Raw genomic sequence first — 22329 nt, forward strand, 5'->3', positions numbered from 1 at the left:
ACATTTACCCTTAATAATCACTTTCGTATAATTAATAGAGTATCCACTTACAAAAAAGAATTAAATGCTATTCAAAAAAATATGTAAAGTAAATAAGAGTAATATTGGAAAGAAATAATCAATGTCATTGATAATTGCAAAAAAATCTTATAAAAGGGACAATTTTTTGTCAAACTAGCTCTTATAAATAACGATGCTAAAGGATCCAAATGGATTAAAATCTGGTTAGAAAGCAACTTGAAAATGATCTTGTCATAATGAAGATCCTCTTCAACCTAATTTATTTTTTTTGGCTTTTACACCGGTTTAATTTGGTTTTGGGTCAGTTCAGACATCAATTGATTTCAGCCTCTCTCGATCGTGGTTGTAGGGGACCGAACCGTGATTATCCTTATCAAATTTAGCATCAATCACTACCGAATCAACTAACGATTCCTCTCCCACCTCATTTTAAGGTAAGATACTCTGAATCTTGTCTTAAATAGCTTTTACTTTTTGTTTACATGTTTAAAGTTCTCTTATTTGGATTCATTTTTCTTTATTTGGAGTAATTTTCTTTATAAGGTTTGTGTTTGTTTTTTTTTTTTTGGTAGAAAGGTTTGTGTTTGTTTTATCCGTTGGATATTGTTCTGAGAGAGAATTAATTTTAATTATGTTGAACAGTTAACTAAAATAGTCCAGATATATTTTAAATTAAGTTTATTGGATTTTCCTTGATCTTGGCACTTTCAATTTGGAATTGGAATTGAATAGCAATTAATTTGGCCCATTTGGTTAAGTTTGCCCCAAAAATTCTTTGTGATCCTACACAGTTAACTATATAAGTAAGTTTGACATCGCATCTTAACTAAAATCTTAAGGCATTAGGTTAATGGATCCTCTCGTTTATATGGTGTTCAACATCCACTTTTCTATCCATTGTGTGATTTAACTGTCACTTGAAATACCAACAATCTATCCCTCAAGTGTGACTCCATCCATTTTTTATGGGTATGCTCCCCCTAAAACAAAAATTTCCACTTGCATCGCCATTATAAATTCATCAACGGGACACGCCGTCTTAATACATTGGTCAGGAGAGATATATTGACTCCAAGAGTAAGTTTTAAAACTTACTCCCTCCGGCCTCTTTTTTTTTATAAGCCCTCCGGCCTCTTTTGTAAGCCAAAATTCTATTTTGGACAGTTAATGAGTTACTTTTTTGTCTTTATTTTATGTGAAATTTTTATTACAATTCCTAAACTGACATTCTAATAGTATTAAATTGACATTGAGACTCTACAATCAAGTAAAAAGTTGAACAATTAATTAGGGGTACTTTTAGAATGATAGCATTTAATGAAGTTACTTTTGATAACTTTTACTTATATTTAAGGCCAATTTTTTTGTTGACTTTTGCTTATAAATAAGGTCGGAGAAAGTACTCCAAATCACGACCTTTCATTATAATTTCAATTAATGGCTAGAATTGATCGATAATAATTGTTAAGATGACATTTTTTTTTTGATCTAAAAACAAAGATTATCAAAACATGCTTCAAATAAAATACATTAATTTTAGTCATTAATTGTCAAAAGAATAATTCTTCTCCCTTTTCCCAAAAAAAAAATGTCTCTCTTTGTTTTTTTACAATAAAAAAATCCTCTCCCTTGTTTATTGTTTTTTTATAAATAAGAATCGTATTAAAAGAATTTGATTATCTTACTGGAGTTAATTATTTTAATTTAATCACTTTTGCTTCTTTAAATGAGGTTTTTTATTTTAATTTCTCATGTTATTATAAGAGAATGTACCAATTTTTCGGGTTTTTTTTTTGTCAAGACCAATTATTTGTTTATTATACAATCATTTTGATAATTGTATTTTAATTTGTGTTGTTATGAAAATGAAAGTTTGAATTCGTAAAAAAAAAAAACTAAAAAGGGAGATAGAATATTTGTTTTGACAATTAATGTGTAGAATTAATTCATTCAAATAAAAGTATGAAGTATGTGTTCACAAGCTTTGTTTTCCAAAGCATCAAGGAAATAACTCTCACTTTAACAATTATTATCAATCGATCATAGCCATTAATTAAAAATTAATTGAAATTAAAGGTCATGATTTGGAGTAAGTTATAAAACTTACTCTTGCGGTCAATATATCCCTCCTCATATGTATGTATGTATATAAATATATATGGGTCAAGATCAAATGACACCAACTAGTTTGACATCAAATGTTACACCTCTCAATAACGTTCTAACCGATATAAATTTTATAAAATTCACCGTTGGATTGAAAGTTTATATCATATAGATCATTTATGTAAAACTTAGACAAATCCAAAATCATTTGATATGATATTGAGATACATCAAAATTAGCGGTTTGTGTCTTTTTTTAAATGGCGTTAATCTTTATGTGTCGCAATAGCATATATGATATAAATTTTCAATCCAACGGTGAATTTTATAAAATTTATATCGGTTAAAACGTTATTGAGAGGTGTAACATTTGATGTCAAACTAGTTGGTGTCATTTGATTGATCATGTCCATATATATATATATAATTTCTAATACATCTGTGGGACAGGCTCGGACACATTGAGTACATCCTATACATGTATCATAAATCTTTACCGAATGAGACATTGTAATTTTTGAAAATCAAAAATGACAATTATCGATCTAGTAAATTCGTCAATGAATCATATATTTATGTACCAGATGAATCAATGATTTGTCATAATATTTGAAAGTTTATATCATATATACCATCAATGTTAAATTTTAAAAAAATATAAAAATTATTTGATATGTTATAGAAACTGATCAAGATTAATGGTATTTCATAAAAACACATAAACCGTTAATTTTGACAAGTCTAAAAACATATTAAACGGTTTTAGATTTTTATAAAATTTAACATCGATGGTCTATAAGATATGAACTTTCAATTCAACGGTGAATTTTGTAAAATTTGTATTCGTTAAAGTGTTATGGAGCGGTGTAACATCACTCAAGTGTTACACCGGTATAATTTGATTCCTCCCGGTGTATATTGAAAATTTAAATGATATATGTTGAAATGATCCCACCGTACTAAAATATAAGTTGTTCTGAGAAAATTTTTTGTACTAAATTATAAGTCGTTTTATAATACCAATAAAATATTTCCTACAGCTCATCTGGCTTACTTGTGTTTGAGTTGTATGGACGGAGAGAAATCACCGATTGTTCAGAGGCTCAGTAGATATGCCCCATATTTTGTTGGACAATATCAAGCTGTTTTCATTTAGGTGGTTGAAGTCGACGAGTATTACGTTAGCTTTAAACTACCATAACTGGTGGTCTAGTCCTCGACTTTGTTTGGGCCTTGTATGACTTTTGTATATGTTTTTTGATTGTTTTGACTCTTCTTGTAAACTTTTGTAGTGTACCTTGGTACGTCTTGTGCCAGGAAGGCTGATTTGGTTAATATATCTCATTTTGGCTTGTTAAAAAAAAATACCAATAAAATATTTTACGTTATTTTTCCTATTATACTCTTAGCTATTTATTATGTCACTTGAAGAGTTTGGTTTGCCCCTCTCTTTGTATCCTTCTGTTGTAGCAAGTGTGAGTGGTTAAGTCCCACATTGCTTAGAAAAGTGGAGGTTGAACACTTTATAAGTGAGATGACCCATAAACCTAACACCTTAAGGTTTTGGGTAAGAGTGTGGTGTCCAACTCACTTGTAGAGTTGTTCTTAAGCCCAATGTGGATGATCCCCCGGCTGCCCCCTCGTGATGACCCAACAGTGGTATCAGAGCCGATGGTTCGACGAAGGGTTGAACTGGCTCCTTGTATCGAAAGTCTTCCTGACAAAGGTGGTCAGGCGGCGAGTCCCGTGGAGCAGTGTGGCTTACGGCGGTACAAGTGTAGGATGAAGAAAGCTTCCGCTTGAGGGGGAGCATATCCAAGAGTGGATAGACTCACACTTGAGGGGGAGATTGTTGTAGCAAGTGTGAGTGGTTAAGTCCCACATTGCTTAGAAAAGTGGAGGTTGAACACTTTATAAGTGAGATGACCCATAAACCTAACACCTTAAGGTTTTGGGTAAGAGTGTGGTGTCCAACTCACTTGTAGAGTTGTTCTTAAGCCCAATGTGGATGATCCCCCGGCTGCCCCCTCGTGATGACCCAACACCTTCTTTTTCTCTTAATATATGGGTGATGCTTTAGCACACCTCAGTTCTATAAAAAAAATTATTCCTGTCACTTCTTTCAATTCTTCTATTTATCTTCTTTATACGATTAATGAAGGATATTTTTGTAAACTAATTGTGAAGAATATTGAGCTTATAATTTCTCTTTTCTATACCCCTCCGTCCTAAAACTTTAGTCTTTTAAAGTTTTGCACATGAGTTAAGAAATAATAAAGATTGATAAATTAAGTCATTTTAGTAGAATGGGAATACATTGCGGCTACTTTTGTTTTCCAATTCAATCCAAATTAAATTGTTGTACACACACCTAGTACTGGTACTATTCTTGAACATATTGGTAGTTGGTCTTAAATATGCATCTGTATATCCCATGCAAATCACATTAACGTTCACAATTTCTTTTTCCTCAACTCTTGTGGCTCACTATATCTCTACTTTTCTCTCTTACTTGTGATTGGCTGGCTCCCAATTGCTCTAAATAAATACATACTGGTCCATCTTTTTAATTGCCAGGAGTACCATTTCAACTTCCCTTTTGTATGGGTGAGATGCGTAGTTCAGCTGGTTAAGCTAGTTGAACTAAGGGTAAAACAACATGAAGTCTAGGGTTCAAGTCTTGGCAAAAAAGAAAAAAATTAATATAAATATAACATTATAATACTAACAACTAACGTTGCTTATTAAAAAAATTTACCTTTTTCATTTTACTAGTTACTAGTACTAACTACTAATATATCCATGCTTATACACGTGATGATTTTATTCTAACTTATATCAGTATTGAGTACATAATGAATAAAGATTAATGTTTTATTATGTTACATCAACATATTAAATATATTGTTTGACAAATCTCATGTGGAAGTAGGTCAACATGATCTATTGACAAATAGTGGTTTTTCAATTGCATGCTCAAGTACTTATTATCTCTTGAAACTATTCCAATTTTCCAGTCAGAATTTCTATTCATGAACATATGAAACTCTGTTTAATGTGTTGATTTTATTTTCCTTAGGCAACAATCAAACTCTCTTTTTCCTCTTTCAAATCCAGAGGCGTCTCGCACACATGTTCGAGGTGTGCGATGGCATCAGACCTCAAAATTTTGAGGGTCTCAACTCAAAATTTTGAGGTCCTATAATATTACTTATATATTATTTATACCTATAAAATATCAAATGTATATTAATAGATTAATTTTTAGGCATTAAAATAATAGTTATATATTGTTAATGTTCATAAAATATCATATGTATCAATAGATTAGTTATCTATAATCGTAAATATAGTTCTAGTCCATTTTAATCTTTGCATACAATTTGATCTTAGATTAGGATGTTCCTTTTTGACGTTATATACAAATATAATTATTTTTTATTTCTTGTTCCATTTAATTTAATGTAATTGATTTAATATTGGTAATTTATATGTTTATAAGAATGATTTTTTTTTTATATTATATATGCAATTTAAATCAACAATTTTTTTTTAAATTATATTTTTTTATTAAGGGACAATTTTTATATTTTGCACAGAGTCTCCTAAAACTCGGAGACGCCCCTGTTCAAATCTACTGCTAATATATTAAAGGTTTAAATATGAAAATGGTCTCTGCAATTACGTCTTGTTTTGATTTTGACCCCTGTAAAATAAAAAGTTTGATTTTAGTCCCTGCAAAATCTCAAAATTTTTAAAAAGGTCCATGAGGTAGACTTTTTGCTGACATGTCAAATTGTTGATGATTTGCCTGATGCTGAATAGGATTTGTTGATGACGTAGATATTTACATGTAATTTTTATTTAACTTTTAAATTGAAAATTACATTTATCATTTTTCAGAAAAAACAAAATATATTGAAAAATAAGTTAATATGATAAAAATAAAACCGTAGCTTCTGCTCTGTTTACAAAAAAAAAAAAAACCATAGCTTCTGCTTCATCCATTTTTGTCTCCCAGCAGAAATGGCTTCGGCCGCCGCAAAACCCCTCCAGACACTATGTAGCTTTTGGATTTCCCTTTCTTCCAATTATAAGAACAAAACCCAAGCTTCTGCTTCCTCCATTTATCCCCCCACTAGAAATGACTTGCGCTTAATTCATTCTGAACTTATTTTGAATGGAGAATAAATTTTAAAATCTGAACAAAATTTACATATATAAGTGTCAAGAAGATTGCAAACCTTTTTATGCTTATCAGACTTAGGGGGAGAGCTTGCAAACCTCTTCTTCTGAAAGCTAAGTATGAAATTTTAGTCAAATTTTATAATTTAATTTTAAACTGATTTTAATTAATCATATATGAAATTTTAGTCAAATTTTATAATTTAATTTTAAACTGATTTTAATTAATCATATATGAAATTTTAGTCAAATTTTATAATTTATTCTTACACTGGTTTTAATTAATCATATATCAGAATCAGGGGGAGCTTGCAAAGCTCACAAACTGATGATGAAATGATAAATTAAATCAACAATAATCGGCAATTAATACTTATAGTCATAATAAAAAATGGGGAGATTGTTGGAACAAAATTGGTTCTAAAGCCCTAAGTAAAATTATAAGTTTTGATGATAATAACTAGAATATCGACCCGTGCGGTGCACGGGTCTGATTAGTTGTAAGATATATAATGATTAAATAAGATATGATAATTCCGATAATGTAAGGTATATGAAAAAAGTTGAGTAACATTAAACGATAGTTCAACAATAATTTTAGATAAATATTCATACAAAGAAAATTATGTTATATTACGGAAGACTTCCTTATAGACCGCATTCGAATTCTTAGTCGTATCTTCACCGTTATCATCGATGATCAATATTTTTAATCATTTTCAAGAAGTAACTCTTGAAATTGCAACATACAACTGACCATGTGAAAACACTGGCGACGGAAGATATATCCCAACATGCTTTAAAGATTGTCCCTGGCTCTTATTAATAGTCATCGCAAAAGAAATCATTATAGGAAATTGTCTCCGTTGAAATTTAAAAAGAATTCTCACGTCAGATGGTGTTAGAGAAAATCTAGGTATGAAAACCTGATCACCAATATTACTTCCTGAAATAACTTTTCCTTCAAGAGCACGTTTTCCCAATCTCGTAATAATAAGTCTTGTTCCATTGCACAATCCTAATTTTTGATTCAAATTCCTTAATAGCATAACTGGAACTCCAAATTTAAGTCTCAACTTGAGATTTGGAAGTTTCGACGTAGAAATCGTGTTCAAAAATTCGGGAGTATGAACATCATCCACTGTTTGACCGTCTACATTTTGTGTGAGTGGAGTATCATAACTCAAATATGTTTTTTCTTCACCATGAATTAAATCCAACATATAATCATTTATTGTGTCGACTATTGAATTTTTAGGAGCTAGTATAACTCTATTTTGGAAATACGTTATATCGTTCATGTTTTGTAAAAGTTGGGGATATGTACTTTCAACGATAGAAGCAAGAGGATCATATGAATTTGGAATCAAGAAATCTGATGGAATGTCAAGTTCTAATTCATCGTCGTTGTCATCTCCATCGCCAACACCCAAAACCCATTCAGAAAACAATCTTATTTGTTCAACGTCTACACTCGAAGCACCACCGAGAAGCCTCATATTTTTACTAAATGTTAAAACTTCACAAAAATTTCAAAGAACCGAAGAATTAATACTAGCATGAACAACTTCTGACCTTGTACCTTTGGGTATTACTGGTAGAATTTGTCTAAAATCTCCACAAAAAACAACAACTTTTCCACCGAAGGGAATGTGTTTATTTTTTTTCATCAACAGACTTGAGAATATCTTTTAAAGTTCGATCAACAGTTTCGAAACAGTGTTTGTGAATCATTGGTGCTTCATCCCATATAATGAGCTTTGCTTTTTGTATTAATAGCGTCAAAGGGCTTTTAGGAACTATGACACATGTTGAAAACTCGTCAACATTTAGAGGAATACAAAACCTTGAATGTGTTGTTCTACCGCCAGGTATAAGCAATGCAGCTATCCCACTTGAGGCAACTGTTAAAACTATCTGACCTTTTAAGCGTAATGCGGCTAACATGGCCCTCCAGATAAATGTCTTCCCTATACCGCCATAACTATAAATATAAAACACATCAGGTTTGTTTTCATTAACTCTTGTCATGATTGTGTCATATACTTTACGTTGCTCTGAAGTCATAGTTGACATCAATCTAAAATGTTCTTCAGCTAATGATTGTCTGTTATAATTCAATTCGTCGTGTATTAAACTATTTTGTATATCAGGAACTAATGATGTGTCTGCTCTAGGCATTGGAGGATAATCTTTTAAACTCTTTCCACAACTACATAACATCATCTCAATATCTGCTAGTGCATATTGTATCAATTGATCATCGGTTAATATTAAATTTGCAATGTTAAAATCAAAATAATGAATGTGATTAGTAACATGACTATGGTTGTGTTTTGGTTGTATTGCAAAAAAAATTGATTTAGCATAATTGAATTTGATAATAACTTTCCAAATCACACGTGATAATTATTCTCTAAATTTATGATCCGGTAGAAAAAAATTATTGATCAGGAAAGACATAAAAATATTTTGTGATGAATAATATAGTAAAAAATAATTATGATATGATATACTTTTAAAATTAATGGTGCTTATCAATTATTGCACGTAATTTTAATCACAATTGGTATACTTGCCATAGTGGTTGGAAATATTGTCTTGCATTGAAGTGTTGCAGGTTCGAATCCTAGTCAAGACAAAATTGTATTATTTTTTAATAAAAATTGCAAGATAAAATGGAGGGAAAACAGGAAAAACAAATTAGGGTTTAGGGTTTGCTTGTGTATACAAGCTTATAATATAAAAGATAAGTATTAAAATGCGTAATTGGTAGTACTGACATTTAATCCAAGTGTGCAAAGATGAACAAGAGGCTCTTGCCCACCAGAAGACTATGAAGCAAGAAGCTATCAGAGGCAAGCATAAGTCAGAAGCATCTGACCATCAGAGGCAAGAAGCTACAAGAAGTTGGTTGAGTTGATAAGTATCAATCATGCCAGAAATTTTAGAGAACGTTGGGAGTAAGCCAAAATGATCTTTCTCTGTTTTGGCATGAGGAATCTTAAAAGGACAATCAAGCTTATCAACCTTATTCCAAGTTTGGAGGAGCGTGGAAGTCAAACTGTGAAAGTTTCTCTGTTTGGTATAAACATCTTTCAAAGACACGAAGTATGGTAAACTCATTACCACTTTGGTATGACAAATCACTCTCACCGCTCAGTCCAATTCAGCTGGCTACAACGCCTTTACACAACAGTCATCTATGCATGGAGCGTTCTATTCAACTATAAAAACAACACTCAATTGTGAAGATCATTGACGAATACGTTATCTATCCTCTGAACCTTTGAATTTTATTGGCATAAAAAATACTTTAAAGTCTGTATCAACTCATTGTATTTTAGCTCTGAGGTTTCATTAGTGCTTTGTATTATCAAAACAATCTTTATTCATACTTTAGATTGAGAAGTCTCTTGTTTAGTGCTTGAGCATTGTGTAGAAGTCTTTTGTTGTTTGCTTGAGCATATATAATCTTGTGTGATTATATTGGAAATCCCTTGGAAGTTCAATGGGACTGGACTACTCCCGGTTTGTGAGAGGAACCAGTATAAATTTGCTTGTGTTCATGTTCTCTACTCTGATCTCTTTATACTTGTGTTTGTTTTGTGGTGTCCGTTGCTTTTAAGCTTAAACTTGAAAAAGTTTTAATTTGTCTTAAAACACAATTCATTCCCGCCCCCCCACCCCCCCCCCCCCCCTTTTTTTTTGAAAACTTGGTATCTAGTCCTAGGACCGACTAATTCAAGGGGACCAATCCCACCGCCCACTTGCGGGGCCCCATTTAAAGCCAGAGTTTTTGTGCTCTTTATGGACTTAGTCCACCGAAATTGACACCAGGGGGAATCGAACCTGAGAACTTGAGAGGAACATACTTCAAGGACCCAAGCCAACACCACTAGACTAATCCCAAGCCAACACCTTCGGTTCCAACAATGTCTGGCACATGAGTTTCCCCAAACAGTGTGTGATGAAGTGTAAGAGAAGACTTTCTTGTCATAGGGACATCAATTGCATTCTTAATATCAGGATGTTGTTCTAAGATTATCCCACATAATAATGAAGGAAAAGCAATAGGCATCTTTATATCCAAGGAATTGCCATGTTCAACAGTTTCACCAAAAATATATGCACCAAAATCAAACAGAGTTTTAGTATCAACAAAATAAATGAATTTTCCCAAACATGTAGCCACATCATATGTGTGAGTGGTAGGGACCCAATTGGCTGCACCAATTCTGTTGAGAATAGCATATTTGACAGATAGTTTTGTAGTAGACAACTTCATCAACTTTGGCCAAATTTTAACTTTCGCAGTAGTAATTTCCTTACTCACAGCACTATCAGATACCTCTAGCTCAACTTGAGGTTTTTCACTCCTTCCCAAATATTTGTTGATCATAGCAGGGGAGAAGTTCACACACATTCCTCTAACATGTACTTTCTGATATTCCTTGCTCAATGGATTGTCACAATCTTCAAAAATATTCGCCAGAAACTCTCTTACAAGTTTTTCATAACAGGGACCAAATCCGTTCACAATCTTCATTAAACCTGCTTGCTCAATGAGGTCCAAGATGTCTTGACATTCTAGAGCATATTTTCCCAATTCTCTCTCCAGTGCAAGTCTTCTTTTGCACACAAAATCTCATCTCTGTGCATAAACAACATAATGGAATGAAACATTGTCATAGGGAGCAACATGAACATTTTGAGGGATCTTTATTCCACCAGACTTCTTCTTTGAGGCAGAGGGTGTAATGTTTGGCACATTCTCCTCAACATCATACTCAGAGTCACTAGATGAAGCTTCTTTTCTTTTGAGACTCTGCTTCTTCTTACTAGTAGGAATAGATACTTTACTCCAGCCCTTCTTTGGCCTAACACCAGTGGTCTTTGTTCTAGTAGCAGGTGTCTTGCTTGAAGTAGGCACAGCTTGCCCTGAATTTCTTCATAACCTCTTGGCCATACCATGATGAGTTTTTTTGGGATTTTTCTTTTTGGACTCATAGTTTTCAACATCCACAACATTGTCTGATACTGATTTCTCAACAGACTCAGTTTTCTCATACACATCCTTTTTAGAATTAACCACTTCTTCATTAAGTGTCTCAGTTTGATCAATCTCTTCAGTTTGAGAGACCCTTTCAGTTCCTTATGAATCCTTATTTGCCTCAGTTTCAGCTTTGCTTTGTGATTTTGGATCTTTATCAGAAGATTCAGGCCCTGATTCTTTATTAGATGAACCAGGTGGAGCCACATATGCTCCAACATCCTTCTCAACATTCGACTCAGGAGCAGTCTCCTTGAGTAAATCAACATCAGGACCAAAAACATCACCTGTTGATGGCACAACATCAGTAGTATTAGTGGTTTTACCACTATCAGCTATTGTAGTTGTGGTATCTACAATATTCACATCAGGTTGCCATAAATTCCAAGACAAATTGTGATTTTCAGAAATTAGGGTTTCACCAACAAAGGATATACCAGAATCTGGGATTATGGTATCAACAACAACCTCTTCAATGGTTTCAGCAACTGAGGGTTTGATAGATGTGTCAACATTGGATTTGACACCACAAACCAAATCAGACATGGTGAGAGGTACTCTAGAGGTAGAATCTCTCTTTTTCTTCTTTGAACTTATTTTATCAGATTTAATCACAACAAATAAACACATGACTCTCCCTGTCATGGATAACCAATGTTCCTTCAAAAGATGAAAACTCGAGTACTAGATGAAAACATGCGAAAGACATCATGCTTTCGTGTTGAAGAGGGTGGTGTGAAGGTGGAAAAACACAAGAAGGGGGGCAGTTGAATTGTGTTTTAGTATTTTAAAACTTTTTTGAATTAGCAGCGGATAAAACTAAAGCACAATATAAGAGGATAAAGGGTAGAGAAGAACACACAAGAATTTATACTGGTTCCTCTCACAAATCGAGAGTAGTCCAGTCCTCTTGCACTTCCAAGAGAGTTTCACTAAAATAATCACCAAGATTACAACCACTTGCTCAAGTTAAACTAACAAGAGACTTCATACTTGAAATTCTGGCAGGCTGGTGGAAAGATGCTGCGAAAGATGCTACAACATCTCGTACCAGTACAGAACACAATAGATAAGTTATAAATAAATTAAGTGCAGGAAGATAAATAACACATATCGTTTGTTAACCCAGTTCGGTGCAACGTCACCTAATCCGAGGATACCAATCCAGGAATGAATCCACTATAATAGCTCTAGTTCAAAGCCCTCGACCAACACCCGGTACATGACTTATTGCCTAGACACTACCCGTGCAATCCTAACTAGGAACCTCCTAGATAATGAGACCCCGTCCCAAATTCCCTCTAACAACACGTACTGTGTTGCTGTCAATTTTATAACGATCAAAGATGGAGACACCCTCCTAAGAAACTAATACCTAGCCAACACTTGACTAAGTTCACAATTTGGAGTTGGTTACAAGCTTCCTCAAAGTACAATACTCAACTCATTACCTACAAGTTTCTGAGTGAGGACATAGTGACCATCTCACAACCCGAGTGATTTACTTACACCAACTCTCCTAGAGAGTGGCTCAAGGACACGAAACCCTAAAGACTACATCTTGATGAACAATAGTTTCGGTGCACAAATAGGTCTGAGTCTTCAAGTATTTATAACCTGAATTTGTCTTGATACGCAAGCTAGGTTTCCAGACTCACACTTGTAAGAATTGCGGCCAACCCTAGTTTTAAAATTAAAACAATATTTGATTTCACGCAAAAATATATTATGTATATTTTTTTTTCACATAAAGCATGCAAACCGCCTTTCAGAAGCTTGAGGAGCAAGACTTCAAATAAACAGCTGGAATCTTCATTGGCCAGCTCACAAGATTTACTTCAAAATAATTCTTCAACAAAGATTTACTCCAAAACAATATTTGATTAAATTCAAAAATATATCACGATATATTTTTGTATCAAATAATAACACATAAACCGCCTTCAGATACTTGTGGGACAAGGCACGTCTTAGCTTGTTAGATAAGCACAAAAATTATATCCGAAACAAATCTTCCAAAGATGTGATATAAAAATTCTGCGTAAAATAGAGCATCAACAATGCTGTACGCGATGCTACAGCATCCTGTGTAGCATTATGGCTGTAACTTATTTTTGCAAAATGTAGCCAACATAAAAACCTCAACAATACTCAAGTGCTCAAGTTACCTAAACAAGAGACTTCGAATAAACACAAAGGTTTACAAATTAAAGTATAGAAATACACCTACGACTTAAATAAACACAAGTATGATAAGTTACAAGTGTTTTAAGAACTATCAGAGTATGACAGAACAAGAGCTTCAGAGTTTTAAGTCTTTTGTGCAGAGATTCTTTCAACTCGTTTGTGTGCGCAGGAGAGTTGTATGTAGCAATGCAATTCGTCTTGTATTTATATGCCAATGAAGTTATAGACGTTGCATATGACCGTTGATGAAGGAAAGATTATCTGCTTGAACTTGTCTTGACATGGATTTGAATAGCGTCCAAATTTGAACAAGAGTTTCAGCTACTTTGGGTTGATGCAGAGAAGACTTTCCATTCTTAGCTAAGAAGACAGACAAACTACGTTCCTTCCTTAAGACTAGGGATTATGTAAGAAGGCTATCCTGAATCACTTGTGTAGTCGCTTTCTTTATTGATAAAAGTGTTGATGCAATGATTCAAACTTCATAACCCAGTCTTTACAAAGATCAAGATCAATCCAGAGGTTTATCATCTTCTGACTTATCAACTACTGAGGCTCTCAACCTCTGAAGCTTACATCTTCTGAACCTTGATATCCTCTGAGCTTTGAGAACTTCTGAATGGTCATCTTCTGCCATTTTATCAAAACTTATCTTCAAAATAATTCTGCATTAAAAGCATAATTAGTAGTTTTGTCTTTACATTAAAAGCATGGTATGAATAAAACAATAGATATATAATATATCTTTCATTGATTCATCATTAGTATTATACCAAATTATAAAGACAAAACCCCTAATTTAATCTAATCCACCAAAAATGTTCTTACCTTTGCAAGCACAAGTGCACAACAGTTGATCGACGGCCAAAACTTTCAAACCAAATCTCAATTAAACAAAACCAGTTACAAAAACTTGAAACAGAATCACATCACCACCCTCTTCAATTTAAAAAAAAAAAAATTCTATAGCACACAAACGCTGCACAACATTAACACATCAATTTAGTATATTTTGCACCCAATCTAAAAGAATAGGAGAAGACAAGAAACAAGTAAAGGGGAATCAAAAGCCATTGAATAAATAGGAGAAGAAACGAAATGGAAAAATGATATTTAAGTCGAACTAAGCTTACATTCTACGTTCTAAGTTGAAAAGTAATCAATTTTAAGTGATTTAAGAATACAAATATGAAAGGTAAATCGGTCGTTGGCTTTTCTATTATCAGGTACTACTAATTTACAACGTATCTTCACATATATTTTCTTCTTCCTTTTATCTTCCTTCATTAAATGCTAATATGCAAATCCAAATAAAGAAAATCAAAACCAAACAATGCTTCGAATTAATACCAAGCCATGCGAGTTCTTTATAAATGTCTCTTCCGTTACAGAGCTTGAAACGATTATCGAAGTTGCTACTATTGTTATCGTCATTTTATCGGAGAGAACAAGCGGAGTTGGAGGTGGCGGTGGTTGAAACTCAATCGGAGAGTTGCGGCTGTGAAACGGTGTTGTTGGAGGAAGATGAAGACGCGAGAAGACAAATCGATGAATCTAGGAAAGGAAATTGAGAGCGTGCAAAATGAAATTGGAAACTTATATAGTCTGGGAATCTTTTACAAGTAAAAGGAATGTTGAGTTGCTCACAATCAAGTATTTTGATGATGTGGCACTCTATAAGAAAAGTTTACAATCTCTATTAAAAAACTTTTTCATCATCTCCTTTAATTAAATCATTTTAATTATCAATATATCAAATTATCACTATATAACTTCTTACAATTATCATAAAAAAAACCTTCTTACAAATTATGGCTACCAAATCCATAAAAAATTTATACGGAATACTCTTCTTTTTTGCTCATCATGTTGCATTGCATAACTATTTACATACTCAATAGTGTTCTAATGCAAAATCTAAAATAAATAATTTGTTTGTTTCACTAATAAAAAATTTATACTACTTTTTTTTTACTTTTCATATGATGATGATGTGACACCTCAAAAAAAATTTCATGCAAAATTTAAAAGAATTAAATGTATTTTTTTTTATTTGTTCAATTATTTTATATTTATTTATTGTTTGAAATTATAACATTTTATAAATTTATTTTCAACTATTTATTTATTTTATTTATTATGATCTACAACACAATTTCCTTTTCTGAACTATTTTTTTTCCTACTATTGAGTTCTTTAATTATTATGATGATCTAAAAGATTATTTTTTCTATTATTGAATTCTTTTTTGTTGACAATGAAAGATATATAACATTTTGGTGGTCCGTATAACAACGTATCAATTGTGGCTCTTTTGTCTTTCTCTCATCTACTTTATTATGTAACTCCCACTTAATCATTCCCACATTTACTTTATCATGTAACTCCAAGTAATTAATATTTGTAACCACTGCATGTGTGACTCTCTATAGCCAAACTCTTCGTATTTTTTTTTGGGTCACATCCTAACACTCTTCCTATATTCTTTTTTTGAACAAGCCTAACTCTTCCTATATTCATAACATACATTAATTGGTTCCTATATAAATGTGTCCATTCCTCATATACTCATCACCTTTCACACCCAAGAAATATTTTAATTACACAACTAAGAGAGTTACCACATCATGTCTGCTTCTCAAAGTAATGCAAATAAGTAAGCATATTGTTCTTACATTTCATACACCTATGCTCTTCACATGCAATATTTCCAATTACATAAGACTTAACCCTTTATACATATACAATCTTGGTTTGTTTTCCTTACAGGCCAACAGGAGCTGGAGATCAATAACCTCGACAATGCGACAAATGAAAGTAGTATAAAAGTGTGCATTGCTAGAATGTGGGACAATCTGCAGATTCAACAAATATTTAAGGCTTCCTATTTTAGCGATATGGTATAATTTGTTAGTCTAATTTTTAAGCATATTTTCTTATTTACTTATACCGATATCGATTAATATGAATATGACTATTTTTTCATGTGAAGGAAACAAACAGGATGTGTATTTAACTCTGATGGCAGTCATGTAACCATCCTTTTTTATTGATATAATGTTTGTTACTAGAAAAATCTTCTTTTTTGTGTATTATTTTATTAGTCTAATGTTTTAGCTTATTTGTTTCTTATATTCTTATGTTGATTAATGAGAATATATTTAATTTTTCATGTGAATAAGTTGAAGAGGATAAAAGAGACTTCTATTTATTGATTTTGTAGTGCCTTAAAATTTATATAGATTGAGGGTATGTATCATTGATGTTGGAGGCATTCAATCAAAGGAGGGCAATCCAAATAATTTAGAAATATAAATATGTGTTTCAACTCATTTTTAAATACTATATTGTCTACAATGTGTAGGTGATATATCTCAAGAGAAATACAGAAAGATGAAGTAGTATTTCAATTTGATATATCTCAATCTATGGTGATATATTGTTTCACTAATTTTCTTGTTGTGAGATTCATATATTGGCATCATGCTTTATTTTGTATTTTGTTCTGACTTTTGCATACTTGTATTGCGCATGACACAGAGGGATAAATATCCATATGAAGGGTACGAAAAAAGAGCTTCATCGGAGGATTCTGAAAATTCCTTACACTTGGATTGCTCTCAGTCTCGCGTCAATGTTTCCAATGGTGATTTAGATGCTAATATCTGTCATAAAAAAGGCACAGTTTGAGACCTAATTTCTGAAGTGAGAGAAACTTTGTATCCTCATCGACAGGAAGGCTTTGAAGTCATTTGGAAAAACTTGGCAGGAAGCATCAGTCTTCAACTTTTTAAGACTGATGCTTCCTGCCAAGTTTTTCCAAATGACTTCAAAGCCTTCTTGTTGATGATGATACAAAGTTTCTCTCACTCCAGGAATTAGGTCCCAAACTGTGCCTTTTTTATGACAGATATTGGCATCTAAATCACCATCGGAAACATTGACGCGAGACTGAGAGCAATCCAAGTGTAAGGAATTTTCAAAATCCTCCGATGAAGCTCTTTTTTCGTACCCTTCATATGGATATTTATCCCTCTGTGTCATGCGCAATACAAGTATGCAAAAGTCAGAACAAAATACAAAATAATGCATGATGCCAATATATGAATCTCACAACAAGAAAATTAGTGAAACAATATAAGTAACGGTGCATATAACTACTAGAAATAACTTTTTACATGAAGCAAGTGTTATATGCACCGTTAGAGATTATTACATGAACAACTTTTTTTTTTAAAGCAAACATGAACAACTTTTATCCATTTAGAGAATTGTGTATAACTACAAAAAAGATAATCAAGAACCAAGTGCGTTTGGGAACAATTTTGCTCCATTTGAAGCTTTTGGGCATAAGTGTAAGAACATATTCATGAACCATGTGCATTTGATAAAATTTACTGTAAAGAAATATATTTATGATGGGATTAATCATTTAAATATTGTATATAACTATTCAAGAAAATTGGTGATAAATGAATCTTGCACCTTTATTACACAATTTTTAAAGTTTGATTTATTTAATCGAACTTAATAGTGACAACAAGTGACCTCTCTTTCAATTTTATCCTGATGTTTAATATTGGCACACATATCACATAGCAATTTAATTTTTCACAATTATTTTGAGTTTTTTTTTTTTACGCAATTTATTTATTTTAACTTTTAAAGCCATTTGGTTATCACACTTTCAAATATTGACCTTAACAGCAAGAGGAAAGCTTAAACTTTTTACCGATATGTCTCATGTAAACAGCTTTGATCATCAAGTCGACATCTCCTTCGGACTATATCCATCTTGGTCCTGCCGCTGCTTCGCCATTGTTTCTTCCGCCGCCTTTGCTGCATCACCTTCTTTCGCCATAGAGGAGCATGTGTGGCTGCCAGAGAGGAGCATGTAATGGATTCTAATCAGTGTTGTTCTTCCAATCTTCTTGAACTATGGCCCAGTTTTATGTCTCAACACCAGATTTATTTCAGGAAGGTATGAGTGTGGTGTTGGTTTCACCAACTCAAGTTCTAGCACCGTTGATGGATGAATATTGGGCAAGATCTAAGTTCTAGCATGTGATTGTGAACACAAAAATGAGATTAAGCTGTTGTTTCTCACTACAAGAAAACTGCCTTGTAGCTTCAACATTTTAGCGTCGGCCACGACACGGACGCTACTAGCGTCACAGTTACGTCTGTTGAGTGGACGCTATAACTATTTTCCATTTAATTTTAATTTTTAAAGAATCATTAAACATAGCATCCGCTCTTGTTGACGTTACTTCGAAGCTAAACGAAAATGAAAATTACAATACATATTAGCGTCTGATTAGATAGACTCAAATACTTCTCTTTTTTATTAGTTAATTAACAAATTTACTAGCATCTGCTGGAGCGGATGCTAAAGAGACTGAATTAAATAAATACTTAAATAAAAAAATTAACAAAATCTTGATATTTTGCTTTTAACCAAGAAATCCTCTTTTATACCCTTTCATTTTTTATTTCCCTTTCTCACTCATTCTCAAGAACCCTATCTCAAGAACCCTAGTTTTGATTTTCAAAAAACCCAATTCAATAGAAGGGAGGGAACCCTCTTCACTGCTTCATATGAACCCTAAAACCTTTTTCCTCAAATTCGGTGAACGGTTCACCACTTCACAAAAGCTCACTCAATCAAAGGTCACATGATTTTCTTAGGGTTTTCTTTCAACCGAATCCCTTTTGTTTTTTTCCAAAAAACACGTCGCTGAATCCATCGTCAAATCATCCACCTATCGCTTTCTCCTTCTTCAATTTCTCCATGCCAACTAACGATGGGTTCAACAACGACGATGCGGAACATCTGTTTCAGATCTAAGGTGACAAAAGCTCCAGGTATCAAATACCAGATGTTCTTCTCAGATTTGGATTTGATTTTCGATTTTGATTTCTCAAACACCTTACCGAACAACAACAACATCATACGTAAGTGAATTTGACCAATTTGAATATAGAAACTCAACTTTGACACTGTTGTGGAATTAGTTACAGTTCTTTGTATCTCTAAAACTATTTGGTCATTGATTCTATTGCAAAATACTGAGTTACTTATGCATCTCTAAAGCTATTTGGTTATCATGCAAAATACTAGATTTGTTGGTCCTTCATAGGTATATTTTATTTTAATCAACATAATTTACTATATTATGCATACCACTTAAATTTGGTGACAACAATTTGGTTATAATATACTACTTATAGTTAGCTATGCCATTGTTGAGGTCACAACTTTCTATCTTGAAACTTTACTATGGTATTGCTTGATTGATATGTCCTTTGAATAAATGTTGTTGAATGTTTATAGTTTACCTGGTGGCTTATCATATTGTGCTTTCTTCATTAATTAATCCATCCCTTTTTCATTATCCCTGCATATTCCCTCTAAAAGAAAAGAAACCCTAACTTTGTCTCTTTGTGCGAATCTTGTAATCCCATTATTGACGCAATCCCGCCAACAAAGCTGACCAACAACTCCCATTCGTTGAGGAAACAACCTTCAAGAAGAAACCTCTTCCGCAGGTTTCCTCATTTCCATTGAATTGGACAGATCTATTCATTCTCTACTTTGTTTTATTCTCTCATTTCCTCTTATGATCTGTTTTCCCATTAGGAAGATGACGATGCTCCTATTGTTGAAGACAACAAAGACGAATCTGACGACTAAGAAGACGAAGCTCAAGGTACTTTTTGTAATTTCATTTTCATGGCTTACAGAAAATCGTTGTTCCTTTTTTGTATTATACATCATTATTATTAACATTGTTTGATGTCAAAATTACTATATAATAGAACAAATATAATCACAAAACATGTATAATTATAAAACTTTTGAGCCTTGTACAGTATAAACCAAACCACCATTATAATTATAGATATAGATATGAGAATGCAATTTTACAATTACTACTATCCTTACATTATTATAAAATAAATGTCGATATCGATGGATATGGATATTCTTTTTCAATGATATAAAACAAAGTTCTTTGGGATTGTAATTTTGGAAAAATGAAATAATGTGAAAGATTTTAGGATCATAGTTATAGCCTTATCTAAAGAAATCACAATTTGCATTTTATTATCATGAATGTATCTTCAATTGAAAATACTATATACATATTGGCCTCTGATGTTGTTATATTTTGATTTGTTTAATTGGACTTTGAGATGTAGGTGGAACTGAAGGCTCTAGGCAAAGCAGAAGTGAGAAGAGTCGAAAAGCAATGTTGAAGCTGAGACTAAATTTATTGGTTCGTAGCTTTCATCACTCCTCCCCAACAGTTTGTCGTCCTCAACTTTTCTGCCACCATACATCCCCAAAATTTATTGGTTCGTAACTATTGCTCTTTGTTTAAGGTTTTTCTCAGTGAAATTTAGGGTTTTGTTCTTGTTTGGTTAAATGATGAAGTTGCTTGATTCTTGAAGGTTAATTTCATTTGAGGAAATTTAGGATTAAATAGATTTTTGCATCAGTACTCTACTCTATTCATTGCAACAAGTGTGAAAATTAGGATTAAATTGTGTTGTGTGACTCTTTGGTTGATTGTCTGATAGTTGTGATCTCTCGTGCTTTGTATTTTTAAATCATGTTTTGCATATCTATATCATGCTTGGAATGAAAGTGTATAAAATAGCATGCTTATGCTGTGGGTGATCCATAAATATATGTACATTATGGCTGTTTCTTTTCATCTCTAACATGTTGGAGAAAGTACATGCTTGTTGCTTATAGAAATTGCTAAAGTCTATTAGTATTTGTGGCATTTCTTGAATCTACTATGTTTTTAATTGGTTCTTTCTTCCCTCACATTGAGCAAATAAAAGTCCTGATTGCTTGAGTCTAATTGGCATTTTGTTATATACGCATGGTTTTAACTTGTTCCAAAATGCATACTTGTTGTCGTTGTTTGCTTCTCCACTCTATGTGAGCCTTTCTCTCAAAAAGGTTATGACCTCAAGATTTTGTGGGATGTGTGCTATTGGATTTAATGTCTTGTATCAGTTATTGGCATAAATTTTGCAATTTTTTATCCCACTCAGCTTGTGAGTGATTAGTTCTTCTATTTCTTCAAATACATATTCACACATTTAATTTTCTTTGAATTTGGACGACTTTTGATGTGCTTGAATGGTGGCTAAAGTATCCAATTTATGTTTAAGATTTATTATACTTTAAGGGAATTTATTCTTTTTAATTTTTTAAAAATGCACGAGATCAACCAATACGAAGCTTGCAATTGCCTTATCTTTAGCTAATTACACATATGTATGTGCATATAATTATCTATCTCTATAACAAAAATACTTCAAAATCTGATTTGCATTTGTTTAGTTTTATCCCTAAGCTTCCCAGTTGTATCTAATTGGTCCTTACTCTTTGAATTGCCTCATGATTAATTTAGCCACTAATTTGGTGCAATATGAGCTAACGATTTGAGTTATTCATTTAGTGTTTTATATCCTTATTGGGATCTTCACCAATCTTTCTTGTGTATAAATTTTCAGGTTGTCACTGAAGATTTGGAAGGATCTTCACCAAATAGGTTTTTTCGGTGTAGACTTTACTCTCGATTTGTTAGACATATATTTGATTTGTTTTTCTTAGTGTTATTGTTGTATAACATAATGGTTGCCAATCTCTTGAGATTCTTAAAATTTACACCAAATAAGTTTAGTTTGTTTGTTGGTTGAGATATTGTGTTTGTCACTTTGTATGACTATTGATTTTATGGATTTGTATGTGTGGTT

The 22329-nt window shown here is 32.6% G+C and overlaps 1 long non-coding RNA gene and 1 pseudogene across 1 annotated transcript; one reads left to right on the forward strand and one right to left on the reverse strand.

Annotated features, from left to right (window-relative positions):
- Positions 1-7030: 7030 nt before the first annotated feature.
- LOC123910002 lies at positions 7031-8045 on the reverse strand (annotated as a pseudogene).
- Positions 8046-19201: 11156 nt separating this feature from the next.
- LOC123909744 lies at positions 19202-22329 on the forward strand. Its single transcript, XR_006810001.1, has 4 exons — positions 19202-20100; positions 20192-20261; positions 20755-20910; positions 22087-22329. It is a non-coding gene; the product is annotated as an uncharacterized LOC123909744 (long non-coding RNA).

This window comes from Trifolium pratense, linkage group LG2, assembly GCF_020283565.1.
Source record: "Trifolium pratense cultivar HEN17-A07 linkage group LG2, ARS_RC_1.1, whole genome shotgun sequence".
Classification (NCBI taxonomy): domain Eukaryota; kingdom Viridiplantae; phylum Streptophyta; class Magnoliopsida; order Fabales; family Fabaceae; genus Trifolium; species Trifolium pratense.